General features: G+C 38.1%; 1 protein-coding gene and 2 long non-coding RNA genes across 3 annotated transcripts in view; 1 reads left to right on the top strand and 2 right to left on the bottom strand.

The window, feature by feature from the left end:
* The window catches only part of LOC135082033 (uncharacterized), a 194,883-nt gene extending 188,299 nt beyond the window's left edge, over positions 1-6,584 (bottom strand). Inside the window, exon 1 of the long non-coding RNA XR_010259329.1 lies at positions 6,392-6,584. This is a non-coding gene — a long non-coding RNA (uncharacterized LOC135082033). The remainder of the gene's footprint in view (positions 1-6,391) is intronic.
* LOC135082018 (GAS2-like protein pickled eggs) overlaps positions 1-16,680 on the top strand; it is a 201,893-nt gene that overhangs the window by 27,342 nt on the left and 157,871 nt on the right. The gene's annotated exons all lie outside the window — the stretch shown is intronic.
* LOC135082105 (uncharacterized) lies at positions 11,128-11,826 on the bottom strand. The gene is made up of 3 exons (XR_010259347.1): positions 11,772-11,826; positions 11,444-11,582; positions 11,128-11,358 (listed from the first exon to the last, which is right to left on the bottom strand). It is a non-coding gene; the product is annotated as an uncharacterized LOC135082105 (long non-coding RNA).

The following is a 16,680-nucleotide window of genomic DNA, read 5'->3' as shown; positions in this document are numbered from 1 at the left end:
ATCAATTTTGTAACAGCCCTTATTTATCAAATATTGTCATTCATTGACAATATTTGTGCCAAACCTTTATATTGAATGGCCAAATATTTGCATTACATTATTCATCTTTTATCGACATATCAAGGAAATGCGAAACTCGGGTCGGTCGGGCCATTTGTGTTAACATTTTGGCGATCAGCAACGTGCTCGCGAGCCAAAAACTGCACGTGCTCGTTCGCAGATGTTCGCCGATCCTTCAATCAGTCCTTCTGTTGTGATGACCAGTCAATACCATAATAGGTACCTACATATTACCAGTACCTATTATAAGATTACACATTTTTCGTGCTCGTTCGCAAATGTTCGGCGATCTTTTAACCAAATCTACGTCCGTTGAAGTACAGTTAAATAACTTATCGGATTACATTTTTATGTACATAAAATACTAGAGTAGTTTGACATGCTTTAGTCAATCATGGGTTTGGCGAATCAAATCAAATCAAAATCCATTTATTTATTTGCTTGCGGTACAGCAGATGTCAATATAAAAATAGTTCGCACAAATAACCACAACTGGCATGCAAATAGCTTACAACCAGTGTTGGCAAAAAGTTAATCTGATTAATGATTAAAAATTAATGATTAAAATCATAATCAAATTTTTTTGATTATGATTAGTTAATCATTAATCAAAAATTTTGATTAAGATTAATTAATCATAATCATTAATCGTTAATTTGATTATCTGATTAACTATCTACTATTTTCATAAGAAAAGGGTTGGGAGTGTATGAAAAGGTACCCGCGACTTATAAAATGTCTAGCAAAGGGGGGATCTGGAGTTGTACTGTCGTTTTCCCAAAAAACTGCGTCAATTTTCACTACTCAAAACACTTATCGCACTAGTTTTGTTTCTCACAATTCCTTCTATTCTTCCGGTATCCTCCAGCAAAATTGGGTCAGGATCGAAGTTAAGCGGGCTGGCTGACGATAGGGGAGAAGTCCCCCCCCTCCCAAGGTAGGCGCAAGCGTGGGCAATTCAACGGAAAGGTGGGGTTGCTAAACTAGGACGTTTTGTGTGTTGGGGAGGTGCAGGAGAGTTCGTAACAGAAGTTTCGGGGGGAGGCCCACGCGTGGGCAATTCAACAGAAGGGTGGGGTTACTAAGCTAGGAAGTTTTGCGTGTTGGGGAGGTGCAGGAGACTTCGTACCAGAAGTTTCGGGGAGAAGCCCACGCGTGGGCAATTCAATAGAAGGGTGGGGTTGCTAAACTAGGAGGTTTTGCGTGTTGTGGAGGTGCAGGAGACTTCGTACCAGAAGTTTCGGGGGGAGGCCCACGCGTGGGCAATTCAATAGAAGGGTGGGGTTGTTAAGCTAGGAGGTTTTGCGTGTTGGGGAGGTGCAGGAGAGTTCGTACCAGAAGTTTCGGGGGGAGGCCCACGCGTGGGCAATTCAATAGAAGGGTGGGGTTACTAAGCTAGGAAGTTTTGCGTATTGGGGAGGTGCAGGAGACTTCGTACCAGAAGTTTCGGGGAGAAGCCCACGCGTGGGCAATTCAATAGAAGGGTGGGGTTGCTAAACTAGGAGGTTTTGCGTGTTGTGGAGGTGCAGGAGACTTCGTACCAGAAGTTTCGGGGGGAGGCCCACGCGTGGGCAATTCAATAGAAGGGTGGGGTTGTTAAGCTAGGAGGTTTTGCGTGTTGGGGAGGTGCAGGAGACTTCGTACCAGAAGTTTCGGGGGGAGGCCCACGCGTGGGCAATTCAATAGAAGGGTGGGGTTGTTAAGCTAGGAGGTTTTGCGTGTTGGGGAGGTGCAGGAGACTTCGTACCAGAAGTTTCATGGGAGGCTAGGGGTGGGGGGCAGGTGGTGGGAGTGTGGGGTTGCAAGTAAGTGCTGGAACGGTAGGGGAAGTGGACTGATATCCTCCTACGGGAGGTCGGAAGACTGCACCGGAAGTTTCAGCGAGGGAAGGGGGCGGGGGGCAGTCTAGGTTACCTTATATTTATCTAGGTATGACCTGTCATAGAATTGTAGCCTAAAAACCAAACATCTAATATTAGAATTCAATGTTTTAACATTGTTTTCGATAGAACATTTAAGAAGTTAATCAAGTTAATCAAATTAATGATTATTGATTAATGATTAACAAATTAATCATGATTATGATTACTTTTTTAATCATGATTATTTTAATCAGGATTAATTTAATCATGATTAAAATTAATCAAATTAATTAATTGATTAAAAAATTAATTGATTAGTGCCAACACTGCTTACAACTACTTAATTTACTCAATTTAATAAGTAGGTACATGCAACAAAAACAGGAAACATGTGGGTACATACTACTGAAACTTAAAAGCATCAAAGTATTCCTTAATGGTCTCTCTCTGGTACTCTTTCTTAGTCTCCGCTGTACGGCTCTGGAACGGCCTTCCGGCCAAATTACGCAAACCTTCTTCCAAATTTACTTTCAAAAAGGCTCTGCGCAAACATTTCAAGGAATGACCTTTTTTTCTCCATTTTCTCGCTATCTCAGACATGAGTGATGTGTACATCTATAATATTATTATGTTTATGTATTTATGTGTATGTCTATTATATTTATTTGTATTATGTTATTTATTTTATGTAATCTTATGTAAGTAGGTTTATTATCAAAAATGTAAAATTTTTGCACCACCTTACTCTTTCTGCATGACCCGGGGTTGACTGGCAGAGAATGCCATCCGGCATTAAGTCCGCCACAGTGCATTTGTTACTTTGTGTGCTGAAGTATAAATAAATAAATAAAATGGTGTAAAAACCCTTCCCAATCAGCCATGATTTTAATTTTCCTTTAAAAACATTTAACGGCAAATGAATGAATGGGAGCTTTCCATTGTTTATGATGTTTCTATCAAAGGCTATCGACCAAGGCTATTTGATCAAGAGCCAGCCCTATTAGATTATACTTTGACACGTCAATGTACAAGTTTATCACCAATCTTCGGGTATCCAGAGCAAGGTTGTCTAATTCCTCGATCACTTAGCGAAATTACAGCATAGGTGATAAATTAATTATAGTGATCGATCGATCCATATATCTTATGTTTTATTTATTATGGCTGTTGACGCCATTGCAGATCAGTTTTGATAACTACCCACGCTTTATAAGGGCATCAGTGCTGGTTAAATAAATAGAGCCATGTACTGGGTGTTCCAGTAATTAATATGTATTATAAGTCACGGATTTAAATAAGTAATATAATTTTGCATGTCTTAACTTTCTTGACTAAACATTGAACTATATTTTGGTTGCAAAATAAAACCTTTTGCAATTACATAAGATGCTGCAGATGTTTTTATGTTCGTCTGTACATGGAAAAATCTATTAAAAATTAATGTTCATTTCCGGAAAATTATCTAAAATAATAATTCTGTGTAGTGATCTACGAGTAAGTTTTACGAGTAGTTTCTCAAAAAGTGTCACTTAAATATACTTTTTATTGCTTCTACTTCGTGTGTAGGTTACTAAATAAGATCTTTCTGAAACCTATCTGTGTTTAATTACCGACATCATAAAATCGAAAGTATCTTGTGTACCTACTTAAAAAGTTAAGCCATTTTAACCGACTGTGTCAGAAGGAGGATTATGTTTAATGCTTACTTTTGTAGGCCAGTGTATATTTTACGACACAGGTTATTCCTAGTGTGGGACCCGCAGACAAAGCAATATAATGTTTACCGAATAAATTGTACAAATTTTATTTGAAGGTGTATGCCTAAAAGGTGTGTTTGCATAAATAAAATATTTTTTGAAAAATAACCATAGTTTCTTTCTTTCCAGGTAAGTCGGCCCTTCAGGTAGGTACAGTCGCCCGCGCAGAACGCGCGCTCATTAGCCCAGTAATCAACGCATGCGCATCATGCGCTCCCGGGGCGGGGTACTGATTGATACAAACTGCGCGAGTTGACAAGAACGTAGGCGCGGAGATGGAGTGCATTTTTCGTGAGTTTTCATATTATTAAAAGAAAATTGGGGAAATTGTACCTTCATTTAGAAGGTGTAATATAACCTGCCCGATTCGATGCTGATTTTGTTTATCAAATGCAACAACATTTTTTGTATCAAAACGTAAAAAATATCGTAATATTATCAAGAAGGAATAGTAAGCCCTCATAATAAGGCTCAAGTTCACACAAATGGTTATGTTGCGTGTTATGCTCAGAGTTTCCCTGCGTGATCGAATCAGAAATGAGGAGATCCGCAGGAGAACCAAAGTAAAAAAATAAGTGGCAGTGGGCGGGGCACATAGTTTGCAGAGCTGATGACCGCTTGGGCAGAAAAGTCTTCGAGTGATGCCTTGATCACACGTACCGAGCAAACGGGCGAGACCGTGCTCTTGGCTGAGTACTCGGTGTGTATGAATATTACGCCGAGTGCTCGGCCGAGCGCGGAGCGCTCGAGACCGTGGCTCGAGTATGTGACTCGCTCACCCAACTGTCTCGACCGAATAAACATATTACTGTCTCGCCCGTGTATTCGGTACGTGTGATCAAGGCTTGACTACGCTCTGGAAGACGTTGCGTGGGCACTCTTCTCTAGGTGGGCCGACCGTCTGGTGAAGGTCGCGGGAAATACCTGGATGTGGGAAGCGTAGGATTGGTCGTCACGGTAATCCTTGGGGGTGGCCTTTGTCCAGCAGTGGACGTCATTTGGCATTTGGCCGAAATGAAATTAAAGAGTCGAGCTTCTGCAGTGGAGATAAAATAATCAGATGATATAGATTTCTTCATCATCACTATGGGTCTAGTAGCCCCTAGCCTACAAGATCTAGACTAGTGATTTATTCATCAATGCGCCGCTAGCTGTAAACACTACGCAAATGTGCGCGCGCGCATCAATTCAGGCAATTAGCGCTGTGCTTCAAGCTTTGTCTAATGACGGGTTTATTTTGATTGGTGGCATTAACATTAATTAGTTGAGGATAGGTTGGTGTAGAACTGTAGATTCTCGACCCAAGCCAAGCTAACGAACCTTATAGTCGACACCAATAGGATCTGGCGATCTTAGGGCAAAATTTTCAATCTTCAGATTTACAGATAATAGGGATGATGACTGGGTAATGAAATCGAAATTCTATTTAGTCCGTCAGACAGATAATAAAAATAAATTTTGGAGACATAGGTATTTTTTAATTTTTTTCATAATCGAATAATTACTTACAGTATTATATTGAGTTGAAATGTCGCGTGACGTCACTTTTGAGTAAAAATTCTACTTAAGCGTGACTTATCGCGCCATTTCAACTCGAAAAAATATGAGTCTAATATTTTCTAATTATCTTTCTGTCGGACAAATAATTGAAATTTTGTCATCTAGCCTATTATACTACAGTACTTCCATAGGTACATGCCCACACTGATTAACTGCTCGACTAAACTATCAGCCAACTCCAAATCGGTGGTCTGCGAGTCTACTCTGCGACACGACACTAATATCGGCCACCATTTTCAAGTTTGTATCTTATGATTTTAGAACTACACACTCCTGAAAAAATTAATGCCCCATATTACTTGTGTTTCACAAATAAATTATTTGTATTTGTATCTCCTACCTGCTGTTAAACGTTATAGATTTATATTAGACTTTAAAGTTACTACAGTATCTTTGTTTATTTTTCAGAAATATCTACTAATATTCCAACACGTTTCCAATTTTATCGAAAACTATGACTGTATCGACGTTGTTTGCTCTTTTGCTCTATTCTTTTGTCATAAATATCGATAAAAATAAGTTCACATACAGTCCACTCATAAAGTAGAGAATTCAAGAAATATGGGTTCATATGATACTAACAAATAAATAAATAGCTCTAGGAAACCGACACGAGTAAGCGCAGGGGATTCTAATATAAAAACTCTATGTAACAATTCGATTCTCTACCTCTTCCTCACTAAGCATAAGAGTAAGTGAGAAGGATGTAGTCGACATCGAAATTGTTTTGCAAAGAAGATAGGCCCTTTTTGAGTAACTTTATACTGCAGATCAATTTAAAATGTATAAAGCTTTCAATATCAGCGTTTGGTAGGGATGGGGCACGTGGAAAATAGGCTGTCTGTAGATTGTCGATAGCTTTCACCAATTTTTTTTGCTAAAGAAAGTGGTTTTAAATGAAAAAGTGTCCAAAAAATCTTACAAAACTTAGGTATCTAAGGAAAAAAATCCAGACAGAAAGAGCCTTTATCTTTACTATTGAGTTAAATTGAAAGATTTATTTAAGAGACCTTAAAAGTGAATTGAGAAATGATAATTTAGTTCTAATTTGTGCGCTAAAAGCGATAGGTCATCATTATTTTGCAGTAGATTTGTACTCATTATAAAGGCCTACATTATGCCTGAACTTTCTTTCATCTGTAACTAGCTGACCCGGCGAACTTTGTTCCGCCTTAATGGCAATAAATAAGCAGACTTTTTTATTTATTTCGAACGGGATAAAAAGTATCCTATGTCCTTCTCCTGGCTCTAAACTACCTCTCTGACAATTTTCAGCTAAATCGGTTCAGCCGTTCTTGAGTTATAAGTGGAGTAACTAACACGACTTTCTTTTATATATATAGATTTAAAATACAAACCTTTTTATGAATATCGATTTATCGATATCTTGGCAAATTATTTCCCAGCACTAGCAGAAGCGCATCGGCGCCGGCGCAGCTCGTTTATCCTAATTGCGAGTGCGCTTCATAACAACTCGATGCAAACGTGACTGATCGCGGCTGACGCAGTTTTGCTCGATTGTGACTAGCAATTCAATAAATGTAAATAATTTATAGTGTTAAACACTACTGATATTAATAATATTTAATGTTGACTAAGGACACTTCAGTAGGAGTTGGAAACTTGGGAGTAATAAGAAGTTTCAGACGAAAGTCTTCGTTCTAATGCTCAGTCTGGTTGGATATAGCAAAAACTACAGAGGCCTATTTTATAGGATCATGATGATGTTCGTTCGTTCGTTTCAGCCAAATGACGTCCACTGCTGGACAAAGGCCTCCCCCATAGACTTCCACATCGACCAGTTCGACTTCCCCCGAACGTTACCAGATCGTTGGTCCACCTAGTGGGACACCTGCCCACACATACATTTGTGGTTGCCACCCGAAATTTTTTTACCCCAGCGGCTATGATGATGATGATTAATCAAAGCAAAAATAAAACAGTGTAAAATACGAGTAGGTTAAAATGTTTAGTGCACAAGCGAAGCAACTGAAAAACACAAGTTGTGTTGTTTGCATGGAAAACCTATACCTCTCTCATGTTAATATTAATAACATTATATTTTTTACTAGCTGACCCGGCGAACTCTGTTCCGCCTTAAAGGCAATAAATAAGCCATCGCAATTTTTCCTTATTTGCTCACCGTTTAGACCTACCCTGGACTACGACAAACATTTTAAAACCAAAATTAGCTCAATCGGCCCAGCCGTTCTCGAGTTTTAATCACTAACGAACAGCAATTCATTTTTATTTATATAGATATATAGATAGATAGAAGATACTTTGCGGTTAATAAATAATGCTTTTGGCTATGGTGTTCACGATGATTTTCCGTGAGTGACCGCAGTTCACGTGAGCGAAGCCGCACGTAGAGTCTAGTGAGTAGTGAGTAACACGAATAACAGAACACGATAAAACAAGTGTTTTGTCTTAGTTTTTGCTTAACCAGTGGACGTGTAAAACAAACAAGGAAGTGTCATGTCGTGATCGTTTGTATTGCTAGTGGATTGAGATGAGACGCGCATTGATTAGACGAACATCGCGTAAGAAACGGAACCAAGATATTAGATTTACACATGTTTTAGTAAATTTGAAAAGACGAATGGTATTATGGATGTTGATTCTTGAGTGACCAGCATTTTTAGATTAGCTGAATTGAATTGGAATGAATCTTTCGTGGTAGGGTGTATGTTAAGAATCACCCAAACCATTGGTTAAATTGGAGGTTCCTAGAGTGTCCATGGGAACCATCCTATAGAAAACCATCAACAAACTAGGCTGTCATCACAGCTCTCTCTCTTGTTGATGGTTCCCCTAAACGAACTTCAATCAGTAACTATGAATCTGCGTCTCAACACCATTTGCATTTGTAGGTTTGAAGACCAATTACCTGTAGTACTTTTTAAATCTAATTAAATTTTATGAAATTCTTTCTTAGGGCTATAATATAATAAAAAAATGTTTTTGGGCTGCCTGTATCTCAGTTAGTTTATCTTGTTACCTATGGTATTTATTTAGATTTAAAGAAACATTGCAGAAAAAAAATAGGTATGTTTTATTTATATGCATTGTCGATTGTATAAAGCCGACCAGAGCAAAGTCCACGCCCGCGTGTCGCCCACTTGTATGAACGGCATATCACGCTTGACATTGTATCTTGTTATGTAGATGAATATAGGTACGACTTTGCTATAAAAATATATAGTCCGATGTGCTGGCAATTGTACCTGCACTTCTAATAAGTATTACAGTACTAGCTACCATCGCACTGAGAAAAGTATTTTCGACTTGCAACAAGCGTCATTCACGACGCCGTAACAAACTCTGTATTTTGCTGTCTAAAAACTTCTTTTTTTTTCATAATATATTTACAATGCAATAGAAAACCTACTTCGCATACTAAATTGCCAGTAAAACGTTTTTTAAATGTCTTAAATTGCAAGTAAAATGCTATAATAGTCTATTCCAACATCAAGCGAGAACATACTCACAGATTTATAAACAGAACTATTTATCGATAGATTTTTTGAACACGAGTCAAAGACCGCTTTAGATACCATTTTGGTCTAATTATAATTGACAATGAATCACTCGGAACTTAGTTTATAATTGATCCAACTATATTTGGTGTGTAGGTAATGGTTTAAAACATAATACAGGTTTTATATGAATCACGATTCTGAGCATTCAAAATGGTTTTGTCTGGGAATTGATTGACGATGATTTTTCAAGCAATTACAGTTTTAAGTAATTTCTTGACGTTATTTGTGGATGCGATTTTAAGAAATACAGTTTAGGCGAAGATTTCTATATGTATAAGATATGAGCGTTCAGAATAAAAATTGTATCATAGGGCAAGAATGTACTTAGTGTGTGGATATATCTAAAATACCTAAATAACTTCAAACCACGTTAGTATTATTATATTAGTCTTACTACTTATTTAAACGATTTTTTCTATTGGCGGTGAAGCTGTAGATCCTGGCTACACAGGAGTTGCAGCGGTGGGAACGAGAGGTGGGAATAGTAGTCCCGTTATTATAACCATAATATAGCGACCGTCCTGGAACAGACAGACAAAGCGACTTTTTTATTCTATGTAGAGATGACTTCCACGGGCATAGAATCTAAGAATTGTTTCTGTTTTACTTCATTCTCTATATCTCAATTTGCAACAGATGGAAACCTCACCAAATTAAAGAAAAAATATACATGTAATTGAATTGAGAAACTCCTCCTTTTCCGAAGCTGGTTAAAAAATAAAGACTAATGGAGCCTTTTAACCTTGAAGAGCACCATGAATGGGTCGCGAAACTGCGAAGCGCGTAAACACCCACGCGTGGGGCTCTCTGGGATGCGTGCGATTTCAAAATTCATACTTTGTTTACACAATCAAAGCTCGACGATACCTAAAATTGCCTTTTATTGTATTCTCTACTATTTTGCGTGGATTTCTACCGCAGTCCGCAAGTATTTTTGAAATTCTATCATCTATCTGTCGCGCTGTCTTGCCTGAAACCTAACAAATTAGTTACTCCCAGGGGCGGATCTTCCTTCTAGGGTACCCTAGGGTTGAACTTAGACCGCCTATTTTTATTTTATATAAAACAATAATTTACGATCATATTTATCTATGGGCGACGGTAATCACTTACCATCAGTGCCTCTACCATGAGTTTACCTACCGAGCATCTCGCTATCGAGGGCGTAAAAAAATGTATGGCAAATTGTACAGCGCCTCTAGCGGTTAGTAGCTGAACCACAGCAAAACTAAAAACACTACCATGAGTTCATCTCAAATCGTTAGGTAAAAAACCTATCTAAATGAATACGATAGCGACTAAAGTTTTTATTAAGTTTCATACAAATAACTTACCATGAGTTGCAATTTTCAAAGATGTCATCGAAAAATACCTTAGCTGTCACAGTAACGCTCAGCAGTAACGTAACTCACTGGCTTATTGACATGTGAAAAGCAAAATAAAATTGTGGTTTTAGGTCATTTTAGGTGTTTTCTTTATTAAATTATGTCGGAAAGAAGTTTATTACGATGGAACATGTTATCAGCATGTGGGCAGACCTCCCACTAGGTGGACCGACGATCTGGTGAAGGTCGCGGGATGAACCTGGATGCGGGCACATTGTGGAGATCCTTGGGGGAGGGAGAGGATGCTGCGTTTCCCAGAGATATGCGAGGGAATTGTGTCGTGCGAAGATGTCTAGCTGTGCTGTGAAAATGTGTGCGGGTTTCCACCAAAGCTGTGCGAGGAAAATGTATCGTAGCTACGAGGATGTGTAGCAGAGATTTGAAAATGCTCATTAGTGTTGTACAGCCTGAGCCTTTTCTACCAGAGATGTGCTGACCGAGGCGAGGTAAATGAAGCGATTCTATTGGTTCTTTACAAACACATCCTTCGCTACGCATCCTCGCACATCTCTGGTGGAAACGCAGCCTTACGAGATCATGATAGAAAGCTAATCCGACAATGAATATGTATTTTCATAAGTTGAAATTTACTTTTGTTTTTAATCAGTCTGTGTATTATGTATTAGGTTTTGTGAAATAAATAGTCAATAAAAATTAATCATTTTATTTTCAACTAGCTTTTGCCCGCGGCTTCGTCCGCGTGAAATTTAGTTTGTCACAGATCATCATAATAATTATAGCCTATATGTTAATCTGGGTTATAAACAATAATACTGTAAAGTTTCATCAAAATCAGTTTAGTAGTTTTTGCGTGAAAGAGTAACAAACATCCAGACATCCAAACTTTCGCATTTTTAATATTAAGTAGGATATTAGTAGGATATGTATTTACTTAATTATTATTACTGACGAGATTGCTACCATGTATGTTTAGTGACCATGAAAGATTAAAACAATATAATGTATTTAATTAATTATAATATCTTAAGTTTTACAATAATAAGGTAGGTATATCCATCCAGTTACCCTAGGTCTTTATTATGGATTTAATTTACAAGTAGTTATTTACAAGCACTCTGCTCTAAATCCTTTGGCTTCAGGGAAGAACCTGGACCGCCACCAGTCCAGTGTTCCCTTGGCAGCTCTGTGTATGCGAGTTGCCTTCTTCTTGCTGTTTAAAGTCACTCCACACCTTAACAAATAAACATTACAAATAATAATGACGAAATAAGATAAAAGCAATCAAAATTAATAAAGTAGTAGGTATTTATACACACTTTTCTCAATTTCTCAGTAGTTTTCGTGTCGCCGGTGGCATCAGCATTTCACGTTCGCGTGTCCGTTAGTTCCACCCACCGTTGACTATTGTTGGCTCTTTCTTGGGGCCCTTTAGTGGGCATACTCAGATCGCCATATCTATGGAAAAACAACTTTATTGTATCTAGAAAATATAAATCTAGCACTCATATTACTGAATTTTAGCTAGGCACGTGGAAGTTATGCTGGAAAGGTTGTATTTCTCCAAAAAAACCAGCTCAAAATTATTCGTTTAATTTCGAAATTCCTCCACCACATACCTAGTATGTTTATTTTTACTTAACTTACCTTTCCATAAATTCTACAATCGGTTTAAACGGATAGGCGCAGATTCTCATTTTCCTATCGTGGTTAAAATACAATTTTTTGTGGAAAATTATTCATCAATAATCCTTCAACAAAACATGTTTTGTTATCTGTTGTCATGACAACAGCTGCGTCAAAGTCGCAATGACAAGAAATAAACAATACAGATTTAAAATCATCATGTTAATTCAGTTTTAAGCACTGTTCTAGGACACTTAAATTTTGCAGTGTTATTTTTGACATTTTTGCTTTTTCCTACTCTATCTTTTCTATATAGTTAGAAAGGAACGGCATTCGTTCTTTCATTCATCCATTCATAGAGTGTGAAGTTGGATACGTTAACATGTTCACCAACATGACATCACAAAACCATCGAATTATCGCTGGCGAGTAAAGTATACGGTAATTGAACTCATGGTATGATTTTAATGCAAACTTCATCGATCCGCGTTTAAACTCTATCGACTGTAGTATACGAATACAAGTTTTCGATGGCAACTCATGGTAGAGGCACAGGTGATCCGTTTGCTCGTTTGCCTCCTATCACATAAAAAAAAAAAAAAAAAAAAAATATTTGCCCGCGTGGTTGGGAAAGTAGAATTAAGTAGCTAGTCTAACTCCACCCCCCACGGGTTATCTATTCCTCACAAAAATCTACCCTGTATTAGTATTTGTAACAAAATACACAGCCTAGGCGCAGACCATCGATTTTTCGTCGGCCAATAGTTTAGTCGGGCAGTTGATCAGTATGGTCATGTATGGAAGTGCGAACATTACACCGATTTGATTTGGCCGATTCTATACAATTTAAAATCGGGCACAACTATCGGCCAACTAAAATCGGTGGTCTGCGCCTAGTCTTAAATTAACGTAATAAACCACAGTTATTATGCAGCCATTCAGTCACTCGGGTCATAACGAGTTCATTATCACGTGCTAACGCTATCGGGTGATCTCTTACTTTTTTGCTTTTAGCAAGCCTGTTAAGGGGCAGTAATAACGTACGTGTGTTATTTAGACAGTAGGTTAAAAATTAAATTGCTTATGCACTTTGTGTTCTCAAAAAGCATAGGAAAAAGCCCTTCTTCTTCTTGAACAAACCTGTAGACTGTCAGCCCAAAACTCCGCTACAAGAGTGGCGTTGTCAGGCTTCATTAAATCTTCCTGCGTGCAGTTGCTCGGGCATGCAGGGCACGACGTCATGTGCTTCATCGACTGGGGAACTTCACTTGCACTCCAAGTTTGAGCCATCCAAGAATCCCCACCTGAACAGATTGTCCTTACTACGTCCGAAGTCTATTTAAAGACTTCCAAATAAGCCAGGAGAGCTCATGTCCAGGCGGAGGACTCTCAGACAAAAGGACAAAAGGGCAGGGAATCAGGTCTCTCACGCCATCACCTGATATTATTAGGGTTCCTTACCCAAAGGGTGCCAATGGGATCCTATTAATTGCCTCCTTTAACTCTCTGTCAGCTGTGTATCATGAACCATAACCACATAGGACACGGTATGAGCTACGAGAATTAATGTATTTTTAACAAAATAAGTAGACAGTGTTATAGATAGGCTCTAGTCTCACTCCTGTCGCATTTTTAGTAACATTTTATTATCACAGTTCTTTTATGAAGATACCGATAGCATTGACATATCAAGGATCTATCACATACTTAAGATGATATAGTGGTCAAATACAAAAGTTGTCCAAAAACTACAATAAACAATCAAGCCTGACCTTAACTCCGCGTGACACAAGCCCACAGCGTAAGGTCACTGACGTGTCTTGAGTCACAACTCGGATCAGACCATTGTAAACCACTGAATAGTGATAGGTTAGCTGACCGTTGTTAGGACATTCCGACGCTTTTGGCCTAGAAACGGCTAAGGATATTTAGAATTTTAGATTTACATAGGCATTTCTATTGGCTCACGATTGGACTGTAGAGTATTTTAGCTAGATACTTTGAAAAACAATTTAAACTTTAAAACTATTAAAAACTCAAATTCTTTATTAATAATGTTGCCCTTTTCAGGGCACTGATGCACGTCCCAAATGAGTCCCAATATAGCTTGCCTTACTACCACTTCGGGACAACATATCGGCACTCGCCTGGGGCACAAAATAACATATAGTTTGTACCTGGGAGTAGATATGCGATCTACTTATTGTGAAGCGAGTTTGCCCAGCAAATGCCTATTTTTTGTGCCTAGAAGGTTTAAGGTTATATGAGTTGGCAGTAAGCGTTATAATCCTGACCAGACCGTTATGTTCCTGATCAGTGAGTCAATGCTGAGTCAATGAGTTTGAGTGGTAATAAATGTAGATTCCAAAGACTTTATATTTTTAGGGGCCTTCATTTTCTATGGTTGCCTTGGACACCAACATTACTAGATCAAGAATTAAATTCAAACAAATCCTTGCAGATTATATCAAGAAAAAACACGTCATTACATAACAACACGTCTTATAAGGACGACTATCAACACCCACTCTTGAGCTCAATTTGTTTAAACCGCAAAAAACAAGACAAAAACTTATCAAAGCAGACAAATAAATAATGAGACGGATAAATAATGATTGGAGCTAATAATGGTTGTAAAAAAGCTGCTTTATTTATTGTATGGGAACCCAGTGGTGGGCATATGAATAGACCGGTAGACTTTAGTTGAGAAAAAGGTAGATCGGTATGTTGCAGTCGTCAGCAATTCAGACTATTGTATTCATGTACAGTAACAGCATCAGATTACATACTCCTACCTATGATGTTATAGTTAATGATTAGAAAGAAATAAATATTTCTTTCTTTGATGACATAGTTATATCGTTGCAAAATCGCACTGAAAGCACCCAGCAAGGATTTTTTGAAGGAAACCGGGGCAGAATGATTTGATTCCCTTTCCAATATATGGATAAAAATAAAAAAGACAAAAAATAAAATATACGGGACTAATACCACAGCTCGTTTCCACCGCTGCTCCTGTGTAGCGAAGATCTACAGCTTGACTGTCAATAAAAACCTAACCAATGAAGGTCAAGTTTGAACCAGGGAAAGTTAAACACGCCCTACCTACCACCCCTTCAGAACTATATTAGTAGGTGTTGTCTTTGATTAAATTAAATTCAAAGTGTTAATAACATAAAATTAACATCACAAATAATCAGCACCACTTAATTTCCCACTAAAAGCTTTTGACAAAATTAATAAAACTTTCATAATAAGTTGTCAAAAGCTTGCTAAAAGCTCAGCGTGGGGTTAATTGGAGTTAGCAGGTAACGAGTGAGACATTAAACTTTAACGGCTTACACCTCCTACGTACAAATTGGTGTCTTTTAGATTAGGCAACCATTTTGATTTGGGAAAATATAATGGATAGTCCGCAAATGGACGTTGATAGCTGAACTAGTTTTGTTTAAAAATACTCAATTTTGGTATAAACAAAACTTTAGTATGTAAACATTAATACAAAAGGCTAATAACAACCTAATTTTATTACTTTATTTATTGAAAATTTAAATGTTTGTATGCTGGAGGAATAGGGGCGAATTTGGTTGAATAAAATTAGAAATACGTATTTCAGAGGAGGGCGTTTGAATTTATGCAGTCTAGGAAAACTTCAGACCCCTGATTTTCAGTAATAGGACAATGTGGCCAATATGCACTATAATGTATCTTTAACTTTGCATTAATTTACTTTCGCCCGTATTCACAAACGATGCTTGCTTAAGTGAAGCAGCAAATAGAGCTCTGTGATTGGTTCGTGTGTGACCCTGTGAGTCCACGCGCACTGTGAGACCTCATAGTAATGTTTGTTAATACGGGCGTTAGTCTCAGTTTGTTAGGTATGTAGTCCCAATTATTTTTAAGAGCTTCTTGTAGCAATGACATGGCCTGGCCACATGTTTTTACTAAGGTGTAGAGTTAGAAGCTTGACTTGTAGAGTCTGAGTGAGATCTGAAAAACTTTTTCAGTGTGAGTCATACGGTTCGTCTTGGCAGCATTTTACATGTTTTTAGGGTTCCGTAGTCCTGACAAGGAACTGTCTGTTCTGTTCGCAAATTATTAAAGTTTAAAGTGCCAATTTTTGTTCGAGTTAGGGCGACCCCCCCCCTCCAAAAACTGAACTGTTGGCTTGAAAAATCTGGAAAAATTCGTAATAATACTGCTTTCTTCATTCTTTCATGAACTTTCAAGGAAAACTATAACGGTTAAGATACATTAGTTAGTTAAGAGTAATAGTCACTTGACTCATGTATTATAAAATTTCTTAACTAGTAAAAAATCCTTAGAAGAAAATATTAAAAGTGACTTTAGATGAAGTAATATATTATGTATTGTGTGTTAACGACGGACAACTACGGAACCTACACTGCGCGTGGCACGACACGCACTTGGCCAATTTTTTTTTGTGGTATCGTTTGTTCTTTAAACGATAACCTTTGCAGCAATTTACCGTTCCATGTCAAAGCCGGTCCCACAGTCTCCAAACATTTAGTGACAATGTTTGGTTTACATACTTACCCAGTTTCGCCTAATTTCTTTCGTAAACATGGACATGGACAATAATGGACTGTGTCTGAAGTAAACAGTCACATTAGTGGCGCTAACTGGTCTTAATTGAAAGCTTACTTTGATAAATGTGACTGCTTAGGTATAATTATTGTAAGGCCAGGTACAGACGTGTGTGACGTCATCTATCTTGAAAAATAACGCGAATCCTGCGTGTGGACGGCACCACGAGCGTTTCATGTAAAGCGTCACCCATATTATTACCATACGTTTACACAATAGAATCCATTACGCGTTACACACGTCTGTACCCGGCCTAACAGTAACATTGCTCGCGTACGTTCGCTCACGATCGCCGCTTGTTCGCGAGCGTTCCTACTTCTTA

This window comes from Ostrinia nubilalis, chromosome 21, assembly GCF_963855985.1.
Source record: "Ostrinia nubilalis chromosome 21, ilOstNubi1.1, whole genome shotgun sequence".
Classification (NCBI taxonomy): domain Eukaryota; kingdom Metazoa; phylum Arthropoda; class Insecta; order Lepidoptera; family Crambidae; genus Ostrinia; species Ostrinia nubilalis.
The sequence above is the reverse complement of the archived record's forward strand: the minus strand, read 5'-3'. Positions and strand labels throughout refer to the sequence as shown.